This window comes from Chamaea fasciata, unplaced genomic scaffold (assembly GCF_029207755.1).
Source record: "Chamaea fasciata isolate MVZ Bird 193981 ecotype frontalis unplaced genomic scaffold, bChaFas1.0.hap1 SCAF_32, whole genome shotgun sequence".
NCBI lineage: Eukaryota > Metazoa > Chordata > Aves > Passeriformes > Sylviidae > Chamaea > Chamaea fasciata.
This window is the reverse complement of record NW_027094117.1, coordinates 302,307-311,554: the sequence shown is the minus strand read 5'-3', so window position 1 is coordinate 311,554 and position 9,248 is coordinate 302,307.

The window sequence follows — 9,248 nt, the reverse complement described above, 5'->3', positions numbered from 1 at the left end:
CTGGTAGGTGGACCTTGCACATTGGGTCGCCTCTCATTACTTACCCCCAATACTTCGATGATTTTGCAAAAGTATAAACAGCACAACAGGGCTACTGCTTGTACTTTTTGTACCTTGCTTTTTTCGCTGCTTGCAACAGATGATGTATCGTGTAGCAGAAACAGTAACTACTCGACAGGCTGCCTTTGTTGCACAAAATAAAAAAGGGGGAATTGTTGAAGAATGGCTAACAGAGAAGGCCACTGATCATTACAGGCTTTATGGCCCAATACCAAGTGCTAGCAGCCTTACGTGCTGCTGAGACAAGCTGTCCTTGGGACAGCAGTAAGCACGGTTACAGGCCAAAGATAAAAGAACTTGTGGTTAAGAGAGCGTAGCAGTAAGCACGTATCCAAAGTTTTCAGCATGCCAAGAGGAGGAACCTTCTCACGCTTGATATAGACAATCAAGTATAGATGAGTAGTGGATGCTAACCAATTATAATTTGACAAGTATGCTGAACGCTTCGGGCAAAAGTATAATAACGGATGTTATGAGCAATAAAGTTGAACAATGCTTTACCAATCATAATGATTGATTGCATTCTTCCCTCGCCGAAATCCTCCGCGGTCCATCTTGTGCACCTGGGACAAGATAACACCACGACCCGCTCTCATCCCTGCAGGAATCGCCGCCTGTGCAGTCCTGCGCAAGGAGCTGCATCCAGCCCCTTTCCTCTTCCCAGGGAAAGCCAAGAGCTCCCGCAAGAGCTCATCCCGCTGCTCCCACCCACCCGGCCCCGCCACCTCTCTTCCCCATGGATCAACTTCCCATTTTCCCCTGTTTCAAGCCAAGAATTAGTTTTTAGAACTAGAACAAAGATGCCAGATGGAAGGAGCCTTGCTGGTTTCACTCAGAAGCATCAGTGACCAAAGGTCACGTTTCCTTTGGTTTTCTCCCATCCTTGTTCCTCCTCAGTGTTCAGGCTGGGCTATCAGGCGTCCTTAGGGCTGCATTTTCACAGTTCCTCTTGCATCCTTTGGGCAATAGCCTGTGCCCTGGGAGGATTCTTTCTGCTCCTTGGTGACACAGGAGAACCTTCCAGGCGGTTTTTGCATGAGCTGCTGCTGTGATGTCACAGGAGCATTGCCACGTCCCCGTGATGTTGCTCTTGCTGTGGGACACAGAGGCCGCAGTGTCCAGAGCGGCTCTGGGCGCCTGCTCCTTGCAGGAGGATCCTCCTGCCCGAGGCATTCCCAGCGGTCAGCCCACACCCTGACGGCTGTCCTTCTGTGCTTGCAGGGCTACAGTCTGCAGACGTGTGCAGCGCAGCCAAAATGTTCCAGAATTTGGTTGCTGCAGTTTGCAGCCTGTACTCTGTGGCTTATTCGGTGTATTTCTTGACCCACTTGGCACGTAAGTCAAGCTTTTCCCTCGGTGCAGCATCTGTGGCTTTGAGCTTGCTGCGTGCTTTCTGTTCTTCCTCGGGAACTGGGTTGACTTTGTAACCAAATTGCCATGAAGACACCATTGGTTTGGGAGAGCTGCTGCCAGCAGCTGCAGCTGAAAAAAGGGGGTGTCTGCAGCCAGCAGGGTGTGCACAGCATTTGCAGGGGAGAGTTGCTGGGGGAGTTCCGTACTCTCAAGGGGAGAGTGTGTGGCAGCCGAGCCTGGAACTCCCTCCGTTTGCTGGTCCGGCCCAGAACTGACACAGCCCAGTATTTGGTGCTGTTCTCTTGCTTGCTGTGTGAAGGGACTGTGGCTCCTGGAGGGATGCTGTGAAAGCAAAATGCTCTCTTGGGGTTGCTTTGCTCTGTGGCATTTCCCACCACAGGCATTTCTTTTCCTGACAGCATCTGGTTCATGTTCCTTCTCCCATTGCAGGGCACCTGACAGGTGGATCTCGAGCAGCTCCTCCTTTGGTGAGTTCAAAGGGAACCTTTGGTGTTTGGAATTGTGCAGCAAGTTGTGAGCTCAGCGTGTGGCAGCCGAGTGCAAGCCTGGGAGGCTGAAGGAAAGTTCCTGTCAGTGTCTTTGCAGCAGCAGCAGCAGCAGCAGCAAAGGCATCCCTGGCAGTTTTCTCCTTTTCTGTTGAAATGCTTTTGAAGAGCTGCAGGTGTGGTTTTGCAGGCAGAAGATTGCTTGCTGGCTTTAGCCATGGTGGAGTATCAAATTCCCAACAATAAGTGGCAATGTCGACTTTAGCCCATTGTTTGTTTGTTTGAACAGCTGGGAAGCCTATTTCTGCTTAGTGCAGCTGGATGTGTAGCTGAGGATAAATAAGGTGATAACTGAGATGGAACTTCTCATCCCTCACACTACCGCCTGTCCACAGGGCACAAAAGCAGCATCAGCACCTCCTCCAGCTCCCTCTGCCTCCAAAGAGGAGGCCAAAGAGGAGGAAGGCAGCGGTGAACTTCTCACTCTTCAGGGAGATAATGGTGAACTTCCCTCTGTGCCGGGAGACGACAGTGAACTTCCCGCTCTTCTGGGAGATGAGGGTGAACATCCCGCCGATTGGGAATACAACGGCGAGGCTCCCGCCGTGTGGGACAAGGACAGTGGACATCTCCCAGCGTGGGACGAGGATGGTGGACGTCACTCGGCACAGGGCGAGAATGGCCAAGCTGCCATGGCGTGGGACGAGGATGACGGACATCTCCCGGTGTGGGATGAGGACGGAGGACATCCTGTGGCTTGGGACGAGGAGGGTGAATGTCTCCCAGCATGGGAAGTGGAGGGTGAACGTCCCATGGCTTGGAAAGACGATGGCCAACCTGCAGCGTTTTGGGAAGAGGACGGAGAACCTGCAGCGTTTTGCGAAGAGGACAGAGAACCTCCCTCTGCTGCGGGATCCTGGGCTGAAGGTTCTGGCAGCAGCACAGCCCTGCAGGCAGAGGAAAGAGGGGAGCAGTGCCTGATGCAGCTGAGTACGTCTGCTCTGTTCCTGTGTGCCAGAGCAGGTGCTGTGTGTGTGTGTCAGCATCAGCTGCAGCCGGTGTTGCTCTGCAGCTGAATGTCCCAGAGTGACTGATTGTCCTTCCCCAGCTGAGAACAAGGGCCCCCAGGGAGTGGGGCTGCATTCTGGCTCTGCTGCAAGGTGGGGTCTCTGTCTGGGAGAGAGTGTCTTCCATGTGGTTTCTTTCAGGAAACAGCGTGAGCGTGGGGGAGCCTGCGGAGAAATACCTGGAACTGGAGCAGATTGGCCAAGGGTAAGTGCAAGGCAGTTACTTCTACACGAGCAGGGCCCAGGTATTTTGCTGGTGCAGTATCAAGTGAGAAGTCAGGAGAGCTGCAGACACCTTCAGGCACTGGGGGATGATGCTGCTGTCTCTCAGTCCTGATCAGAATTGACAACTGTGGTCAGATGGCACCTCCAAAGGCCCCTGAGGCTGGCAGTGTCCTGCCTGCAGCAAGGAGCAGGACATGGAAGATCTTCTGTCCATGCAATTGGATTGCCTAAGAGAGCAACTCACCATCTGCTGACTGTCAGAGAAGAGTTCTCAACAAGATTGCTTTCAAATCTTTTACTTGCAAAACTATTCACCGCTCAGGATTATCAAGAGAATGGCTTCCAAACAGAAAGCAGAGATGAACTAAGAAGGGCTCTTTTCAGCACAAGTAGTAGACCCCACACATCCAGTAACAGACACAGAGCTGCTGCACTCAAGGGGAAAATGCATGATGCCCTGATGCAGGGCTCTTGTGGATCCTGCAGCTCTTAGGCAGGAAATGCAAAAGGATGAAATACATTCTTTTCTAGTTCTTTAGACAGCCGGCCCCCAGCCCAGGTTTTGAACTAAAGGAATTCATCACGGACATTTGGGGTTTGCTCCAGCACTTTTCCTTCATCTTTGGCCTCAGTTTTCCCTTGCACACCTTGCATGGCAGAGGGCTGGTGGCTGCCGCGCCCTTCTTTCAAGGCTTGACGCGCCCAGGTGTTTTCTGAATGCTACAGGCAGAAAAGATCTCCTGTCTTCCTGACTTCCACTCCCAGGGTCTAAAGCACTGCTTCTTTCCTCTCTGCTGTTTTGTCTGCAGGGCTTTCGGAGCCGTTTGTAAAGGACTCGACAGGGCCACTGGACGAGAGGTGAGTGTCTGCTGACAGAGAGAGAGGGAGAGCAATGAGAAGATGGATGTCCAGAGCAAAGCTCTCTCCTAAAGCCTGCAGTTGTCTTTGGCTCTGGTGTGGGTGCCAGCCTGTGACAGGGATCGTCTGAGCATGGGATGTGTGTGTTTGCTTTGTTGTGCAAGCCCAAGCAGAGCAGCTGCGTTTGAAATCATGAGCAAATGCCATAGAATTGCTAAAGGGTTCCCAGCTCTTTTGCTCTGTTTGCACAGAACCAGAATTACCTCCTGCTTGCAAAATGTGTTTGAATAATAATGAACATCATCATCATCATTCTAAGAGTGGTGGTAAACTAGGGCCATTTGAGAAGAGTGTAGGTGCAGAGAAGGTTGTTAGAGCTTTGAAGCTGAGGGACCATTTCTGCAGAGCTCACAAGGCCAAATGTCTCTGGCCACGTGTCCTGTAAGCAGCCCCCAGCCAGCAGAGCAATGGGCTGTGGGAATGGCACTTGCTGAGCTCTGGTGTCCCATCCCAAGGCAGTTTGGCACAGCCTGGCTGCGTCGCTCCAAAAAGCCTTGCTCCGTGTTTGCTGTGGCCTCCTGCCACAGACTCCTCCAGTTGAAGGTCTGCAATGTCCCTTCAGGTGGCCATAAAGAAAATGAGTCTCCGAGGGCAGAAGAGGGAACGAGCTGTGAATGAGCTCCTGCTCCTGAAGGACAAGAAGAACCCCAACATTATCAACTCTTTGGACAGGTGAGTGCTTCAGCTCTCATCCCGTGCACGAGCCCTGCGTTAATCTTTCCTGGCATCCGCAGTCCGTAGCCTGTTTTGAGAAGCCTGACCCGGCCATATCTTGCCAAAACAACAGCCTGGCAGTTCACTCCCTCCATGTTCCTTTGTTGCACCACTTTGGTTTTCTCTTCAAGCGGACCCTGTTTTCTGTGTCTTACAACAAGTGCTGATAATCCATGGCAGAAATTATTTCCCTTGGTGTCTTCTTCCCAAATCTTTTCCATTGCTTCAGTTACCAGGAAGAGCAGGTTCTTGTTTCCAGAAAGGCCTTATCTGCCCATTTTTCAATGGCCCTGCCTGTTGCTGAAGAGACGTTCTGCAAGGTTTTCCAAAGAGTTGACCACTTTTATCCCAAGTGCTGCACGGCCTCCCTCCCTGGATAGCTCCGGAAGTTGTGTTGCCTTGTTGTGGAGTGAATGGTGGAAGTGATGAGTTCAGATGCTGAAGCAGCTGGGGGCAAGTGGTGTGGTTTCACATTGATCTGGGCTGTTGCTAAAAGTGCATTTTTCACTTGCTTGCCATCTAAGGCCTCTCCTTTTTCACAGGTGTCTCCTGTGAAAATCAGATGGGATTCTGTCCTCATTGACAAGTGACCTGGAAAGAAAACCCCACTGGAGGCTTTTCCATGGGGGAATTGAGCACTGCACATTCATCTCTGTGCCATTGTTTTCCTTTTCCAGCTTCCTTGTTGATGGAGATCTCTGGCTGGTGATGGAATACATGGATGGAGGAACTTTGCAGGATGTGGTCAGACAGACACGCATGGCTGAAGGAGACATGGCAGCTGTCAGTCGGGAGGTGAGGGATCCTGCTTGTGCCTCCCATGGCTTGGACACGATGCTCCTTCCAGAAGGGCAGGAGAAGAGGAGCGGCTCCACGCTCAGGGCTTTGTTTCTGCCTTGTTTTTATGAGCTGGAGAGGAAAGAGCCACTGAAATGAATGGCCTGCCAGCATCACTGCACTTCTGTTCTTGTCCCCTTTCCTGCTGTTGGGGTACTCTGTCTTTTTTGGGTTTGATTTGCTCTTCTCAGCTTTGCCTTGGAACCATTTGCCTGGAGCTTGTGTGCACTGCACTCCTGGCCTGTCACAGCAAAGTTTCTGCTGGCAGAATTCTAAACTCTCCTTTCTTGGCTGATATATTCCAGCCATTGATTTTTACCCCGGTGTTTCTTTTTCTCTCTCAGTGTCTGCAGGGCCTGGATTTCCTCCATTCCAACCAGGTGATCCACAGAGATCTGAAGAGCTCCAACATCCTTCTGGGAATGGACGGCTCTGTCAAGCTGGGTGAGTGTTCCTGGCCAGGCACGGCGCTCCCGGGCTGCGGGTGTGGGGCTGCTTGCCAGTGGCGGCCAGAGCCCCACAAGTGCTGCTGGTGGCACTGCCACAAGCGCTCCTGCTGCCCCTGCAGAGAGCTCAGGGGAGGAGCAGGAGTGTCAGGAGTGCCTTTGCTCTGGCTATGGCCCTTGCAGAGGGGCAGGAGTTGGAATGAAAATCTTCAAGGGAATCAGTAAAAGCCACTGCATGAAAGCTGAGGGTTTCTTGAAGGGTCCAGTTCCATCTTTCCTTGCCTCCAGCCGTGAGGACTTTTGCAGCTGTATTCACGACTGCATTCTCACACTGAGAGTGGGGAATCTTTGGGGTTGGTTTCCTCATTCCAGCTGCCTTTGACAGGGTTTGTTTCTGTCCTCAGCTGATTTTGGCCTCTGCGCTCAGCTCAGCCCTGAGCAGGACCAGCCCAGCTCCATGGTGGGCACTGCTCACTGGATGGCCCCAGAAGTTGTCACCAGTTCTCCTTACGGCCCCAAGGTGGACATCTGGTCCTTGGGCATTGTGACCATCGAGATGGTGGAAGGAGAACCTCCTTACTTCAAGGAAACGGCGGCCATGGTAAGAGGCAGATTCTCCAGTGTTTGCAGAGGCCTGTGAGCACAGCGTGGCCCTGCCCTGGCAGGAGCAGCTGAAGGTTTCTGGACATGGGGAAGGGAATTCCCAGAGGACTCGAGCCTGAACACAGACCAATATTCTGCAGTCTCTGGCAACAACGTACTATGGGCTTTAAGGTGTTCAGCTCTTCTATCTGTGAGGATGACCTGAAAACGTCAAGCCAGTATCAGCTCCAATGTTATCTTGCAAAAAACCCGAAACGCACCCCAAAAGCCACCCCCAAACACAAGAAATCTATGAAGGAGTTTGTAAAACAGGTTTGGCGAGATTAAGTCCCTCCCGGCTCTTCTCACTGTCTAACACGTCAAGATGATTATTTAACATGCCCAAAGTCTAACACGTTTCTCTCCTAGCCCAAGCTCCTTTCTCCATGTCACCAAGCCTGAGCTTTCAGCAACACAAACCTGTTTCTTGTCTGGCAGTTTCTGGGATGGGGCATCACAAATGAATTTCCTTGAGTGTCAGTGGCCCTGCAGAGATGCGTTTGATGTAAGAATCCTTTGAAATAACAGTCAGACCACAGTGACTCTTGCAAATGGCCTGGAACGCTGGTGTCGGTATTTGGAGAAGCAAAATCTGCTCTTTCTGATGGAAGTGCCTACTAAGAAAGCCAATGAGATTGGCTCTCCAGGCCAGATCATTTGGATGTTGCAATGGCTGTGGCTGCATCAGGCTTTGGGTTTTTTGCTTGGTAAAGAAAAATGAGCTGTGAGCAGCATCTCTGCCAGGGAGGAAAGTGCCCCTGGAGCTGGGGCTGAGAAGCTGGGGTCGACGTGAGCACTGTGGGTGTGACGGAAGCTGGCAGAGCGCTGTGTTTGCTTTTCCTGCAGGCTCGCACTCTGATCCGGCAGAATGGGACCCCGCGGCTGCAGGAGCCCCGGCGCCTGTCGGCTCTGCTGCGGGACTTCCTCGAGTGCAGCCTGGAGTGGGACGAGGAGCGGCGCTGGTCTGCCCAGGAGCTGCTGCAGGTGAATGCCAAGCGGCTGCAGGGGAAACAGCAGCGGCAGGGAGGGGTTTTCTTCTGGGGCCCTCTCCCGTAATCTCCAGGCTGGCTGCTTTGCACGCGCAAAGCAAGCAGAATCCTCACCCGGTTTGGCTTGGCAGGCTCCTTTCCAGGTCCTCTGCACCTGGTGCCCTCAATGGGCGCAGACATCTTCAAGCAGATCAGGTGCCCCAGAGCCCTGCCTGAGCTGAGCATGGCTCTTTCCAGGGAGGAGGCACCTCCCACATCTCTGGGCACCTTCTGTCAGTGTGTTCCCCACTCTCCTGGTAAAAAACCAAAATTCTCCCTTACATCTAATCTGAGCCTGCTTCCCTCCCTGCACTTCAAATCCATTCCCCTTTGTCCTGTTGCAACAGAGCCTGGGAGGAAGTTGACTTTGGAAAGTAACGCTTCACTTCTTTCTTTTTTATCCTTTGGCCAGCACCCATTTTTAGCATCAGCCAAGCCTCTCTCCAGCCTGACCCCTCTGATCACTGCAGCAAAGCAACTGAAAGAGCAGCGGAGGACATGAAGCGCTTTCTCTTCTACTTGGGACAACTACTTAGTTCTGGTAGTTAGCACTGCCAGTTAGTTCTGGTAGTTAGGACAGCCTGTTTGTTCTGGTTGTTGTGACACCCTGTTTGTTATGGCAGCTTTTGGAATAAAAACTCCCTTCAACCTCAACTCCCTTGACATGTGCCATCCTTCTCCCCCTGTGACTCAGCTGCGCGGAGCAATGCGAGGCCACAGTGGGCCCAGCCTTGCCCAGAGCTGAGCCCCAGCAGAGGCCTGGCAGAGGCCAGAGCAGCCTCGGCATCTGCAGAGTCAGCCTGGAAGGACTTGCTTGGAGCCTTCTGGGCTGCACTCGACTCTGGGTTACAAACTGCGGAAAATGCCACTGGTTCTGCCAGAGGGCAGAAGGGGCCTGGGGAAGGCCAGAAGGGCCATGGGGAAGGCTCCATGCTAGAGAAAAAACCTGCCCTGTGTTGGTGAAAAACCATGCCTTTATCCCCTCTGACAGAGGCAAGAAAATTGAATCCTAAACCAAGGCAAAGAGAGGCAGGGGAGCAGCCCCGGCCCTTCCACTCCTGCCAACCAAAGCGTCCGTTGCCTGCGTCTGAGCCCCTGGGCGCTGGTGGCCCGTGGCTGTTGTTTTTTGTCAGGCTGGCTGCCACCAGCCCAGGACAGGCTGGGCACTGGAGGCTTCAGGTGGGGAGATGGGATCCTGGGATGCATTTGATGGCACCTGCCAGCGCAAGCAGGGGAATGGGCTCAGCCGAGGCAGCGGCGGGAAGGAGACCGCGGGCAGCCGCTCCCGCAGCGCCCTCAGGCCACGGGGAACACGGCGCCGACACGGCACAAGGAACCCGCCAGAGCCCCTTGCCGCCCCCTCCGCCCGTAGCCAGCCCCGAGCCCCGGCAGAACCGAGTGCGGCTCCCACCTGCACTGGGGCCGCCTCCGAGCTCTGCCACCACCTCAGCG